Here is a 15,452-nt window from a genome sequence, read left to right as displayed (position 1 = left end):
ATCGCAATTTTGTTACTGCAATACTGACAGTTATTTAGATGTACTTGGAAAAAAAAAATACTACCTGATGGCTAAACCCGTGTAAATCTATTTATACTAACAGGGCTGCACCACACAGGTCGAAGAGCAGGATTTGGCATGAAGACGGTGGCGCTTGGGCTCACCTATATTTTCTAGGACACAGAGCGCATAGGACAGGGGATCTGCACTTCTACTTGTCTGAGGCTGCAGGGAGCAGCGCTCCTCCCTCTATCTTCGGTTGCTTTGTAACTCCACTGATGCCTGATCAAATTAAACGGATCGAATGCAGAAATGCAGCCTCGTGCGACCTGCACGAGCCAGGCTGAGCTGCACAGCCACTCCCCAACATGCTGTCTTTCCACATCCAGGGGGGATTCTGCATCTTTCCTCCTCTTCCTTCCTCACACTTCCCCTCAGCCTCTCGTTTTCTTTCAAAATTTGGGTCACCTTGCTTACGCCGGCACAGCTTTGCCCAATGAAGGTTGCTTTGGTACAGTTCCCCAGGGTAGAAATAAAGTAGGGATTGATGCTACAAGGGAGAAAGCCAGCTCTCCTTGCACAGGAATTCAGTTCTCTCCTTCTGAGGGCACAAGGGGAAGGGAGTATGTAGACAAGCATTTATATTATCTATTTTCATATATTTTCTTTAATATTCCAGATACAAGTTCAGAGCATCACAAACATGCAGAAATGTGTAGAAATGCATTGCTTCCCTTAAGTGCATGGGGAAAGTCAGAAGCTTTTGCTTTCCAAATCTTTATTTTTGCTTTTTCACTACCTCTTTAAAAAAAAAAAAAAAAGAAGTGTTCTGTTCCTTTGAAAACCACACACATTTGCATGTGCCCACCGCTTGAGCGTCTCTCTGCCTTGCCCGAGGAGCATGTGCCTAGCTTGAGTCCCCACGGTGAGTGGCAGAATCTGCCATATGGAGGTCACCTTGTCCAGGTCCATAAATAGCTCTTTTTCCTAAGCAGGGAAGGGAAGGAGCTACAGAGAGTAATGAAAGAGGAGGCTAGCTCGCGTCCATGGCACTGATTGGTGCCAGGGTTACAACACGCAGAGACTTGTCATGCCAGCAGCAGCAATACCGTCAATCTGCAGACACAGAAGTCACCTAGTTCCACCGTGAAAACATGTGCCAGCCAGTTTTTCGTTTCAGTTTTCACACAGGGGTTTGGATGCCTTTCAGGAGCCGAGAACAAGAAAGGTGTCCTTGGGGAGATGTCAGCAGCTCCCAGGCAAAGGGCTTTCACTGCTTAAGGACCCACAGTGGGTCTGCCAGGTTGGTTCCACGTGGCGAGTCGGGGCAGGGGAAGGATTTTGAGGAGGTTAAGCAGCAGCATCAAGGAGGCACAGTCCAAGTCCCCTACTGCTGCCAAGAGCCATGTAATGGCACAGGCATGACATGGTTCAGGCACAACAACCTAACTGCCATCAGCCCCTCCCCGAGGCTGCAGCAAGGACTTCATGCACCAGCAACTGGAGATGGAAAGATCAAGATCTGCACCTTGTACAATGAACCTTTTTGCTTTATTCAGCAGCTTTAAGATACCAACAACTTTGAAAATGCTACAGCAGAACGACCTAACAGCTAGCAAAGTGCTCAGCTAGCAGCAAAGTAGTTGATACCTTCATTTAAAAACAGACTGAAATGTCTCCTAGCGTGTCACATCAGACTGACTCTCACAGACCAGAAAACACTGTCATGTTTCCATTGCAGCATCCTGTGGAACAATGTGAAATTAATGAAAACATTGCAAAAATAATGTTCCCAGGTGAAACTCAGGAAATTAAATGAAGGCAGAACGGGAGGAGGAGACAAAATTATTTTGATTCCAATTCAAAATCGTTTTTGAGTGCAAACGCTTCCTACAACACCTGAAGTCTGAATAGCACCAGCCCTTTTTTTTTTTTTTTTGCTCCAAAATATTCAGCAGGTAAGTCATATCAGGATGTAAGATTAAGAAGACAACATAAGGTCTTGATGCTCTCAGTTTGCAACTTTTTAGATGGTTGCACCTGGTAGCAGTGAGGTGGCTGCCCAATCATTAACGTCCCCTGTACAGGTGATGCCAGCGCTCTCTTCTCCACCCCGGTAAAACCGATCCCTTCCCATTTGTCAATAACGGAAGAGAAGAGCACTTATCCCTCCATGACATCTTTTTGCATCCCACAGGCTGCAAATCCCTGGTTTGATCTTGTTCAGTGTGGAACATCTGACATGCCTGTGATGGGGAGGCTTTAAGCACTCTTATTCCTTCTTATGATACCCATGACTATAGGATTGGATAAAAGGGATGAACAGATGGATAGATCACGTATATACGCTGTAAAGCCTTTATCCTTCACTAGGTGTTGGTTTAAGCGATGCACGGTATTTTTAAATAGCCTCTTCTCTTTTTCCTTTCTCCTTCACAAGTTCTCCTCTACGTTCCCCCCCTCCCCAACAGTCTCTTCCTCCCTCTCCCATACAAACACTTTGAGCTAGAGTCTTGATATATATAAAAAAGAAAACCCCACCCACCCTGAAGCAGCCCTATGCCAGTGTTTCCTTTGTCCTTGCTCTTTAAAAGCTGTAGTTGCTGCTCAGATGAGGTAACGGGCCTCATAACACAAGAAGTATGCTTTTCAGAACTTAATGTCCTCTGCCACAGATGTCGTCTCTGCCAGAGGCTTATTAACACCTCAGAAGAGCAAAGCCCTGCCCACAAAGGGAAGGGAATCTAAAGAAGATACACAAACAAAGGAGGTGAATGTTAAAAGCAGCTAATGAGGGGGAAAAAAAACCCTCCACCTTCCCATCACGGCACTTCAGAACAAGTAGCATTGCCAAGCACTAAGAACCTGGGGATTAAAGAGACAATTTAGGAAGACTTGATGTGGGAAATGGAAATCTCCTGGAAGACATTAAAGGAACACAGAAGATCAGCACATGTATTTGGGGGGGAAAAAAAAAAAACTAGAAAAAATTTGAATGTATGCATATGGACAACTTTGCAAGGACTAACAGAAAAGCTACTCGGAAACAATCAGAAGCATTTATTTCCTATAAGGGAAATTTAAATTTGAAAGGAAATTGAAACAGTGGGACATGCACAAAGCTGTTTCGTTATCAAAAAAGAGATGTACATTCAAAGGGACTTACTGGAAAAGCAAACCTGTTTGTTTACAAATGTTTTTAGTTAAAACCAATCCTCTTAGAAACACCAAGAAGTACCCAGATAAAACATCCATGCCACTGGCTTGCCTTTCTTGCTTTGAAAGTGCTACGTGTTGCTTTTAAAGTGTTTTTTCCCACCCCGGTTGCTACATTTGGTCATCTTCAGCACTGGGAGTTGCTTTCCAGAACACTGAGGCTGCCCCGCACATACGGATACCTCTGCCAAGTTTGACCTCACACAGGATGGCTCAAGGACTGCACAGATGTGCCTGGGCATCCCATGGGGCTCCCCACCACCTTGTGCACTGGGATACAGTTTCTTTTCCCTTTCTTCTCCAGCTCAGCCCAGAAGTGATGTAAGTGCCCACTTAATCCTCTGAAGAAAGATTTGGGGAAGCTGTAGAGACCAGAATTTTTCTTACTGGGGCAAGACCCTTGCTCAGAGACACGTGTCACTGGCAGGAACGTGGCAGAGGTCTGGGACCAGACTGCAGAGTAAGATTTCTGGTATGAAAATATGGTTGGGTAAGAAGGAATTGTGGGGTCATGAAGATCACCAGAAATAAACAGTGAGTCAGGACATTCAAAAGGACACAATGACCGAGAGGAGACACAGCAAGGACAATAAAATCAGCCCTTGAGATCATTGCTATTTAAAGAAATGTTTTGTATGGAAATGAACAGCCCATGGAGGGATGAGCTGGGTGCGCAACACACATAGCGCTAAAACTGCCTGGCATTTATTCCCAGCACAGCACACAGGGGCTGCAGGGATCACAAACTGTATCACTGGGGTTAAGAAAACTCTAGGGGCTAAAAGGATTCAAAAACCACTTAAGCCAGGTTAGACACTCCCCCAAGTGCTGCAAGGAATGGATGGTATTTAAAGTCTTTCCAGTTAGTAATGTTGCATTCACCCACTGAAGGGGAGACAAAATGTCAGCATAGGTCTTACATTTCTTGTCCTTTTATGAAAAAAAAGTCAATTCACAGAATCAGTAGGTTGGAAAAGACCTCCAGGATCATTGAGTCCAACCACTAACCCATGCCCCTCAGCACCTCATCCACCATCATTTAAACACCTCCAGGGAAGGTGACTCGACCCCCTCCCTGGGCAGCCTCTGCCAGTGCCCAATGACCCTTTCTGTGAAAATTTTTTTTCTGATGTCCAGCCTGAACCTCCCCTGGTGGAGCTTGAGGCCATTCCCCCTTGTTCTGTCCCCTGTCACTTGGGAGAAGAGCCCAGCTCCCTCCTCTCTACAGTCTCCTTTCAGGTAGTTGTAGAGAGCAAAAAATCTCCCCTCAAGCCTCCTTTTCTCGAGGCTAAACAACCCCAGCTCTCTCAGCCGCTCCTCGTAAGACCTGTTCTCCAGCCCCTTCACCAGCTTTGTTGCTCTTCTTTGGACACACTGATGCCATTGGCCTTCATAAACAGAAATTATCCTGAAGTGCTCCAGGCCGAGATGAGGCTGTAGCAGTCATTCAAAATCCCATCTCTTGAAAAGAGCTGCACCACTGAGGTGTCCTGGTCAAACACTGGGGCTGTAAACCCCCAGATCAATAAGGACCCTTGGAGGAGACTGCGCTGTTATTCCTGCAGTAGCTTAGTTCTTCATCAGTTAACATGCAGGATAGTAACTTTTGGTAATTGAGGCTACCCAGCACACCCATGTGAACAGGTCACATCCACAGAGAGGAGATGCATGGAGCCCTGGCTTCGCCCTTGGTCAAGCATCATGTCTCAGGATGAGGAAGATTACAATTTTTCAAGCTGTTCACCCCCCTTACCCTAGTTTTTTGACCCATCCTTGCTTGTGCAGAGCTGAGCCAGACCGAAAGATCAGGATCATTCCAAGGGCGGGAGGATGCAGTTTGCTTCAGATGGTGCTGCCTTGGATTGCAGTCAAGGAACTGACTCTTCTGCAGAGATTAACAAGCTCCACAGGTGCAGGGGAAGAACAGGCTCTTCGAACACAGGAGGAGAAAAACGCACAGTATGGAAAAGTGCCCACTGCCCGACTCGCTAGTGAAACTGTTAAACAACTGCCAGTGGGTTTTCTGGAAGGAGGTCAGAAGAAGCAAAGGTGTGGAAAGAGAGAAAGCAGCAGCCGCTGATGTCCCACAGGAAGGAAACGCCAGCCAGCGCTAGGAGATACAATCTGATCCTTTGTGTATTTTGCAAGTTGCCTTGTTGGAATCAAAGACCGTAGAAAACCAGTTTGTGAAATAATGCTGGTGACAAGAGCAGCACCACCCCATGTCAGGGCTGTTTCACAGAGTGGGGCTAATTCACCTTTTGTCTGCCTAACAGTACGGCAAAAACTGAATCTTTCCGATCAGAGAGGCTGAGTTATTTCGTGCTACAAACCCTTCGCAGGCAGCTTGACAACAGAACGGGCTCTGCAAAGCATTACCGAGTGGCAACGAGTCTCAAACAGCACTTCCCAAAGCCTTTCTACCCATGGAGAATGAAGACGGTGGTGGGGAAATACCAGCTTCTCACGGAAGGGGTGTAAACAGCTTCAAGTAGGGAAGGCAGCAAAAGCAATGTGATAACAAGAAGGAAGAGCTGCTGAGATTATCAGATCCTGGCATTATATCCCCAAAACACTCTTAAAGCCTCACAGCTTCCATATGGCTCATCAGACACATACAATAACATCATCACTCAGAACATTCAGTCCTATAGAAACGAAACAAGAAACACAGACATGTCCGTGCGCTCCTGCACATGTGCACAAAAAAGCAGCACTGGGACCTAAAACAAAAGGGATGGGAGCAAATTATGTCACATCCACCTTGGTGACATCTGAACAGCACCTTGTCAAAGCCCTCATCCCTCTGAGTTATCAACAGAGCAAGGGTTTTAAGGGAGCAGAAAGCTTTATCAGACCTCCAAGGGAAACATGTTTTTCCTCTAGAGTTTTCCTAGAAGACGTCCTTGTTTGACAGCTCTGGCCATCCCAGAGCTGCCCAAGCCACAGTCTCCACAGCCTGCAGTGTTCTATTTTCAGTTAGAGGAAGGATCAGGCCTGTAGTCAGCTCCAGAAAAACTTCTCAGTCATGGCTTGTAACCATGAAGACTCCTTCCCCAGCCTGCTGAGGCTTAAATAGATGCAGTTTCAGTTTATGATTCTTTTCCAAGACTGATAAGCCAGCATCCGTATTACTTGTTTCTCAGTCATCTGCTCTCCAGTTTTGAGAAACTATTTCAGTTCTACAAACCTGGCCTGCCATCTTCTTCCTTCCACGAGGCTTTAGAAAGGGGAAAAAAAAAAAAAAAAAAGGATGAATCACCCTTTTTTTTCGAAGTGAGGGGCTCCTTCACACAGTTGCTTGCTTCTAGCATCCATTGCATCATTCCTTCCTTGGCATCCGCAGTTTCTTTGATGCTTTCCCTTTCCTCACCTAGGGGCTTGTTTATTTTTATTTATTTTTCATAAGCAAAGCCTACTTCTTGCTTTTCTTGTTAAAATCCCTCAACCAAGCTCCTTGAGGAGTAAGGTAGTCATACAGAAAGTTAATGAGAAATTCTCCCTCTGCCCTTGAGGATTGAAGAGGGGATAATTTAGGTAATATTCAGAGCTGTCTCTGACCCTTTTAAGACTCTCCGGCATCGCTGCAGGAGGAGGAGGAGGATCCGACTGTCCTACATTTTCTTCATGGGTGCTATCACTATTAATAGTGCATGGCTTTTCTTCCATGGCTCTCCCAAAAGGTCTAAGCAGATATGGGTGGAGCAGAAGCTCCGGTGCTGAGCACGCTGCCCCACGCCGATACCCAGGCAGCGCAGGGACTGCCTGGGTCATTATTAGCTCCTGGCAGCAAGTGCTAATTTCCTTCATTTACCTACATTGGACACACAGAAAGCTGAGGAGTAGTTATGGCACCTTCTGCTGGATGCGATTCATCTCATAATATCCTAATTAGCCAGATAAGCTCTCCTCCTCATCACAAGCAGTGACTGAACGTCTTCTCCCTTTGCCCAGGATGGGCTCTCCCCCCGCTCTGCTCTGCCGCGCTTCACTCTGGGAAGCGTTTTGTGATACTCTGGAACCCTTGTAAACCGTATTCTTCGATTTGGGCAGTCTTTCAACTCCATGAAAGTTACACGTTGTTTCCATTTCTTCTCAAGTACCTCAGGTCAAAGAAAGACCTGTGTCAGTGGCTTTAAAAGCCTAATAAAGTCTTTCATCCATAGACCTGCTTGCTGGCACAAAGTCAGGGAAAACAAACTAAGTCATCGAGTGTTGTTCAAACTGTCAGATCCTTTTCAGCATGCTCTTCCTGCCAGCCTGTTCGTGTGCATTTGGGGGTTGGGACGGGGAGAAAGGGGGGGGGGGGGGGAGAAAAATCCTGATGGCAGAAAGCCCATCGAACAACTGGCACCCCTCCAAAGCTGCCTCCCCCCGGCCCCCAGCCCGCCTTCGTGGGCACAGGCATCTGCCAATCTGTTCCGCGCACACACACACACACACACACGCTGCACAACACAAGCAACAAAATGACTTTCCGACAACTTTGCTCACAAGTACCACTCTACTCCAAGTTTGGCACCTTGCACTTTCTCCTCTCCCCCACCTCTCCAGGCTTTGCCTCCCAACAAGCTGGACAGGTTCCAATATTTAAAAGCCCATTTAACCACTCCCTTTTGTTTAGAAATACTAAGCCTTGATCTGATTTTATCGACCTTTCCGTGCCAAGAGGAGGAGGATGCTAAGGGTTTCTGAGGAACCTGCAATGAGCTGAAAAGCTCCAGAAGCCCTTCAAGCTTCAAGAAGGGCTTTGCCCACTTTACAGCAGCCCTCGTGCTATTGAGAAGCCCCAGAAGGAGAGCATGTACCATTCAAGGGACCACACAGGATGGCTTCCACTCCTGCTTTGATCCACATCTCTCCCTTTAAAAACTTCATTATTGGCATGTTTAGGAGGTGAAATTCCGTGCCATGCTTGGCAGGCACTATCTATTGATGGTTAAATAGTTCTTAACACTTTGCCCTATTCAGTGCTGCTACGTCCAGGAAAAGCAGAGCTGCTGGGGAGGGAGGCAAAGAGGCAAGAACGGGATCTGTGCTCTGATTGACAATTGTAATCTTCCTAGGTATTGTTAGGAGACATCTTTCTGCACTTGATAAACCCAGCCTGATTACGCAAAACATATCCTTTTAAAAATATATTTCTCCTTTCCATAAAGCAGGTAAAGCCAGCTGCATTTAGAGCTAATTTCAACTCCTTTGTACAGTGTAGCATTTGGATGCCCTCTTAAGGATGCTAGGTTTGAAAGTTTCCCTTATCAACATCCTTTCCTCATAACCCCAGAAAAGCTCTTAACGCCAGTGAGAGAAAAGACTGCTAGATTACAAGTCAGACAGAGCCAGAGAGCTCCGGAGTAACGGAATACCCTTCCCCAAAATATACCTCCTTTCTCACATGATTATTTCTTCTAGGAAGACCGGAGAGGAAGAATACACATGCTCAGCCATTTACTGTGTGTGGAAAGACACAACCAAACGTTGACCACCAAGATCACCAGCCACAGGAAAAGACATTTTGGTTCAATTCCTCATATTCATCATCCCACCGGGCCTGTGTTGCTGGTGGTCCTGGTGCTGCTGAACATGGGGAGGAACTTAAACATCCATATTGCTATTAGAAATTTGAATGAATATGAACAGTTTCTCATCTGTGGCAGTTCATACCAATCAAGGCTTCACCTTCATGTATCCAGGAACCTGGAGGAAAGAGTCTGCCTCCTGCTAGGCATTTACTGACACACGTTGAGCTTTCCTACGCTGTCTCTGCCCTTCTCTTTGGGAAATGAAAAGCAGAGAAAACATGAAGGAAGTACTGATGAGCAGACAGCTGTGGTCAACAGAAGCAGCAGCAGAGACATCCTGTCAAAAAGCCTACACAGAAACGGAGTCTTACTGGCATTGAGAATAGCAGAGCCTGGAACAACCTCACTGAAAAACAAATTACACACAGACTCTATCCAAGTATCTTTCTTTGGTCCAAACCAGTCAGATATCTTTGATGCACTGCAGCTTCAAGAAGGATAACAGGCAGTTGAGTGCTTGTGCTGAAGATCACGTTAGCCCTACTGGATTATTCAGGTCATGCTAAACAGCAAATTCAGTGGATTAAGAGTCCTCATTCCTGCTGTGCAGTTTTAACAGTCTGCAAGTTATACAGAGGGCCTAAGGATGCTATGTACGTTGCATATCTTGTGTAGCACTTTATAGTCAGACAAGCTCAGCAAGGGGCATTTGCCTTCCTAAAAATTACCATTGACCCATTCCTGTTTAGGAACATTGAGAAACCAATGGACTTGCCCAGCAGCTATGTGAAAATCTCTTTGCCAAGCCATGCAGAACTCACTTTTGTGTCTGCAGTGTATTGGCATTGTATTACCATGACAAAACCAAATTACCACCATTGAGGATAGCCTTTGCTAATACAACAGTTCTTCTATAGTAACATACTCCTGTGCACAAATGATAGCACAATGGAGTGGATGTGTAACCGCTATAGGATCTCTGTGGTAATGATGCAAAGTTTTTCAGCTTCTTTCTTGTCTTACTCGAGTCATTCTCCATGCAGGCATTAGTGTAAAGTTGAACAGCACAAAGCACGCTTAACATCAGCGCAATGCCGTTGTCTCACGATAATGTACTATTCCTGAAATTGCTACAAAGCAAAGGCGTGATGGCCCTGGTTGTCATTGCAAAACATTTTGGGGGCTTTGCTGTGTCAAGCACTGTCCGTGCTCTCATTACGGGTCAGTGATGTCATAGGTGTTCCTGTACAATGACCAAAATCAATGTGGTACCAATGCCACCAATACTGAAATCACCCTCACTAATTAAGGCGGTATTTCAGATGTCAACTGAAAAAGGCTTTTGTAATCATTACAAATGAAGATGTATTGCCTGGGAAAGGAGGCTGTGGGACAGGTAGGAAGAGAAGCACCCAGCTTTCTGACTCAGCTTTTACGACACAGCTGCCAGCCCTTGTGTACAGAGACCTACACCAAGCACACAACAGAGCCAAAGCTCTCTAGAACCATCGTATTGGTGACCATCACTCATTTGAAAAAAACAAAACCTTCAACGACTAAATGAGTAAATAGAAGATAAATGAACTGGTGGTGTTTCTGCTTGAGTTTTTTAAATGCCTACTGCCCAGGTAGACAACCCAGGTGAGGTCTCCGATGTCTCATAGAAGTAGAAATGTACAGTTCCCTTCCCTTCAGGGGAGCAGTGATGGGGTCTCCCCTCTTCCTCACTGCCCATGCTAGAAAACTTGTAGGAATTAAATATCATTGAGACTTCTACCTCTGTCAAAACTGGTAGAAATTAGCTGACAGGCTTGAAAAATATTATGGAAACTGATAGACAGACACCTACACACTGCTTGGCATGGCACAGAACTGCTTTCCCAATAAAAACTAGGCTAAAAATGAAAACGGTCAGTCCCTGAGCAGGTCAAAATGTGGATGTGAGCTTGTTGGTAACAGGCTGACAGATTCCTTGAGGAGACAGACAGCTCTCACAAGATTCATTGAGCAGTGAAAGAGAGAAGGATTTGGTTTAGAGTAAAGCACTAAGTCCTACATGAGGGTTTAGGAGGACAGTTCTTCCTAACAGTAACCTCAATCAGCAGTTTCAGAGAGTAGCTTGGACCTCACAGTCAGCATGTGACTCAAATCCCACACCTGCACCCAAAGGTCCAAGCTAGAAGCTAAAACAGTTACTTTTCCGCCATAGTTCTTCTCATACTGGTGCATATAGTCAGGATACAATAACACTTTAAAAAGACACCCTACTAAGTGAGGAGGTATTCCAGGCCAGGCTGGATGGGGCTTTGAGCAACTTGATCCAGCAGGACGTGTACCTGCCCATGGCAGGGGGTGGAACTGGATGGGCTTTAAGGTCCCTGTCAACTCAAACCTTTCCATGATTCCATGACATTACTTTTCATTGATATAAGGACAGTGAAACTTGCTACCACAACTATTTGACAAAGGTTTTTTACCAAAGTTTGCAGAGATTCCTGGGTATTTTTTTCAGCTAAGAAAAATCACCAGGAGCTCCTACACAAAGGACTTCTCGAGGGCAGGAGATGACAAAGCTGAGCATTCATCACCAGCAGATCAGGGAGCAGATGGAAAAACCACAGTAAGAGATTGCACAGAGTTTGCTGTTTCTTTAAGTCGCTGATGGATTCACACATGATGCAACTAGACACAACACAGCACTTGCATCTTCCTGCATCAGTGATTCTGCAGACATAGATCTTCCCACCCTCCTCTCTTCCCCCTTCAAGGCCTAGACATATTTTTTGTCTGCAACTGGATACAATAAACTTTCTGCGTACAAGCCCAGCAAAACAAAACATCCCATTTTCAGTCTACAGAGCTGCCATGGCAGAAATAAATATTATCTTGTTTGCTGGGGTTTTCTTTCTGGACGCTGTTGTTTTGTTTTCCAAAATCATTGTTCTGCAGAACAATTTAACAAAACGTATTCTTTCCAATTCAAGACTTTGTAGCTTGCTGCACAGTAGCTGTGTTCTCATTGAAAAAGTCAACCCTTCCAAGCCCAACCCCAAACTTGTCTGAAATCTCAACCTCTAGAGAACACCCTAAATCAGTAAATCCAAGGCAAACACTGAGCTTCTTTCCCAAACACAAACCACCAAACACAAAGGTCTCTGCAGCACTGCCATGGTTTGCAAGCAGAAGATAACACCCTTTATTTTGCACCTCTGCTCAGAGCACACCGTAGCCGAAGGCAGGCAGCCGGGCACAGACTAACTCATTCCTTATTCCCAATCTGAACTCTGTTTGCAGCTGGTATCAACATGGCTTGGGGGACATGGTAGCAACTGCCCGTCCGGCTGGTGTTCCAGGAGTTCAGGATAAAACATACAGCAGCACAACAGCCTTGCACCAGCCACCTTGGCCGTGTTGTGTTTTCAGAAGCATGTTGCTTGACATTGCTGAATCAAGTCCAAGGACGAGCCCTCCTTGAAAGAGAAACCTGCTTTATGATCCTAACGTGGACTCACCAAGCTAAAGCACCTGTAAAGGAGCCTGAACTCCATTTGCAGGGGGCAGCTTCAGGAATTAGCATCTGTTTTCTCGTTCTCCCTTCCTTCTCACTTCAATTGCCTGATCTGGTGGTAATTTTCCTCTCCCTGGTGCCACCCTCCCCATCCTTTCCTTCTCTCTTCCCACCCTATCAACCAATGACAAAAATAGAGATGCGAAAAGACACAATTGCATAAAACAAGGGATTTTTCCATCTTTAATCACCAAGGGGGATTGTCTATCATGACGCCTTACTGCAAAAGCGTTGCAGGTTAGGCAGGTAAGATTTGGAAGGAGGCTGTGCGATGCATTGAGCTGAGCCTGCTCCTTGACCTCCAGCTCCCTGCCTGCTCTGCTTTCAGCTTTATTGAAGGCACCAGGCATGAAATGGTAGCAGCGATGACGCTTCAGTGCATTTCTAAGCAGCCTTTGTGCAAAGAAAAAGTAGTTGTATCAAATGTGCAACCTGCTTGGTGTGCTTACCTTTAACAGGCATACCTGGGGAGGAATACTGCCCTGGTTTTACTTTACTAATAAAAAAAGCATGTTTCTGCACAGACACTGGCTCTGTAGCTCAGCAGATACAAGGCTGTTGTACTCCAGGGTTAGATTCCATTTAAAGAAACCCCAGTTACTGACAATTTTAAGATAAAAATTGATGCTTACCTTGAATTTTGTCTGGTTGGACTCAGGGGTTTCTTTTTTCCCCAACAGGGGCTGCTTCACTGGGCTTCTTGTAGCTAGAGGAAACAAAAGGAAGAATATTGTAAGAATAAAGGAAGAAAAGAAATTATATTAGCATGCTGCTTAAGAAACGCTGTTCATCCTACGCTTTATTTTGCTTTTTACGCAGTATCACAGCTGATCAGATTAAACTTTGCAAAAAAAAAATCCATCATGGGTATAGCCTCATTTTCAGTGAAAAACACTACTGCTCTGACCTTTGTTCACTCAAGTGTTGTTCCTCCCCTTCCAGCCCCTTCCTTCCTCACTGTTGATCACACTGGAAACTGAGGCTGGGCCTCAAACTTCTCTTTGACATCTCAAAGTTTGGAGTTTATCTCCAAACTCTGTATATTTTTCTGATGCTCAACAATTAAATTAACACAAGGTTAACACGAGATTCATTTCCTGATGCCATCAGTACAACTTCCAGAACAATCACTTATACAACTTAGGGCAATCCTTTCCAGTTCCACCAAGGCTATGACCAACTACTTGACCATTTCTGAGCAGTGGAGGAACAGAGGTGGGTCCTCTGAGCAGCATATGCTTCTTTCCCCTGTGGGCAGCTGCTCATTGCCTTTTATTTCTCCTCCGTACTGATTTCCAAGCTGAAGGATCCTGTCCTTCACCTCCATGCATCCTATAGTCATTCATAGCAGCACAAACTATGTTTAAACCAAGCAAAGGTGCTGAAAAACATTACCAAACCCACAGCATTGCCAGAAGAAGGGAGCGTGTCAACACTCTGTCTTTGATTGACCATTCTTCATATAAAATTAATTGATCAGGTCTTCCAATGGACCACCCACAGCTATCAAAGTTTAACCAGAAGGAAGCAAAGATGCTCAATTCAGAGATTCAAATCAACAAAATATCATCACAAAATAAAATTATTTGCATTATGTTTTTTGTTTGGTTTTTTTTTTAAAATGCATGCTACTCAGTAGGGCTGCATACATTATTTTCTTTAGAGTAATTCAGTCTGGACTTGTCCAATATATTTGAGAGGTTTCCCCAAACAACTTATTTTAGAAAGATGGATTTATCAAGATTAGAAATTTCCCCTGGAAATTCACTGTAAATATTTTTCTTAACCTACTTTTCTTCCTCACTCCCTCCCCAGGAGCTCTTTGTCTCACATCAGTGCTTCACTACTCTCGGATCCTATGAGTCCTTCTGCCTCGATGCTTCTTGGGATAAAATGATCTTTACCAGTGACTCCGACAGAGCTGATTTAAAGCGGTCTTTCTTGATTTGTGCATTTCTCTATTCCTCTCTCTCCTCTCCAGTCTTGCAGCTACAATTACTGGTGGATTTCATTTTATTAAATAAACCCACCAAACCACAACCTAAAACCCCCCTAAAAAGGCAGCCTAAACCCCTCTCCCCCCTTCTCTGCCAGACACATCCCTCAGTGATCTGTGCTCAGGATGGCAGCTGGGATGCCTGAGCCAGATGGGAGCTGCTGAAGACCTTGGAGATCAAGCCACCAGCCTTCAATTTTGACATTTGGTTGTGGGTGGCAATTTCTTCCTTTAACACTTAAAAAAATGTTGAAAGCCACAGCAGCTCTGTTTGATGGGGAATCGAAGGCTGATTAGTCTTATCTTGTTATGTGCAGTTGTTGAGAAACTATTTCCCACTCACTCTAGCCAGAACCAATCTTTGGACCATTAGTCAACGCTCAACATTGAAGCCCAAAGCCCTCCATAAGGTGCACAGACCTCTAATGGGGATTTGGTACCATTCGGTGCATTGGAATCAGGGGGAAAGTAAAGTTTGCTGTTTCTCATGCTGCCCTATAACTGCTCTGGAAACCAGCCCTGAACATCTAAGTTTTTAGCATCATTGCAAAATGCTTTCCTGATGGGCCAAGAAAGTGCCCCCCTCTCCCGTACCATGCAAGGTATGATGCGGGGCCAGCAGGACCGTGGCTACTACAGAGAGCAGGAATGAGTACAACTCCCCCCTTCCTTTTGGAAATAAGGAGGATCCTTCTTCATGTGCTTTTATTAAACCATGTGCCTGCACCGTGAGCTCAAAATGACACTTTTGAATAATTTAAGATAACGATAATAGAAACATTAAAAAAACTCTCAAAGAGACCAAACCCAATTCCTCTTCGCAGCTTCTGAATTAGTTTCTCACTTGTAGCCACTTCTGCTCTATCTTAAGAGCTATAAGAAAAGCACGATAGAAAGGGATATTAGGAAATTACTAATGCTTTTTTTTTAAAAGCACCTATTGCTTAATCTTCTGCAGTGCTATTTCTGGATTCCTGTGCAGCTTTCATCTTTACCCTGCCTGTTTTAAGAGACACCTTGTACAATCACAGCCCGAGATGGGTTGTTTTTGCGCATTTTCCCCTGCAGCTGTTTTGTTCCATTGGAGATGGTGGAGATTCACTGGGTCAGGAGTTCTTTTTTTAAATAAGCCATGAGCTTTATTTACAAG

At 45.0% G+C, this 15,452-nt stretch overlaps 1 long non-coding RNA gene across 3 annotated transcripts in view; it reads right to left on the bottom strand.

Moving 5' to 3' along the window:
- Window positions 1-13,013, bottom strand: part of LOC128853866 (uncharacterized) — a 135,303-nt gene extending 122,290 nt beyond the window's left edge. For all 3 annotated transcript variants that reach the window (XR_008452676.1, XR_008452677.1, XR_008452678.1), the window contains exon 1: window positions 12,939-13,013. This is a non-coding gene — a long non-coding RNA (uncharacterized LOC128853866). The remainder of the gene's footprint in view (window positions 1-12,938) is intronic.
- Between the last annotated feature and the right edge of the window lie 2,439 nt (window positions 13,014-15,452).

Source organism: Cuculus canorus, chromosome 16, assembly GCF_017976375.1.
Source record: "Cuculus canorus isolate bCucCan1 chromosome 16, bCucCan1.pri, whole genome shotgun sequence".
NCBI classification, from domain to species: Eukaryota; Metazoa; Chordata; class Aves; order Cuculiformes; family Cuculidae; genus Cuculus; species Cuculus canorus.
Note: the sequence above shows the minus strand (reverse complement) of the source record. Positions and strands in the feature narration are given on the sequence as shown.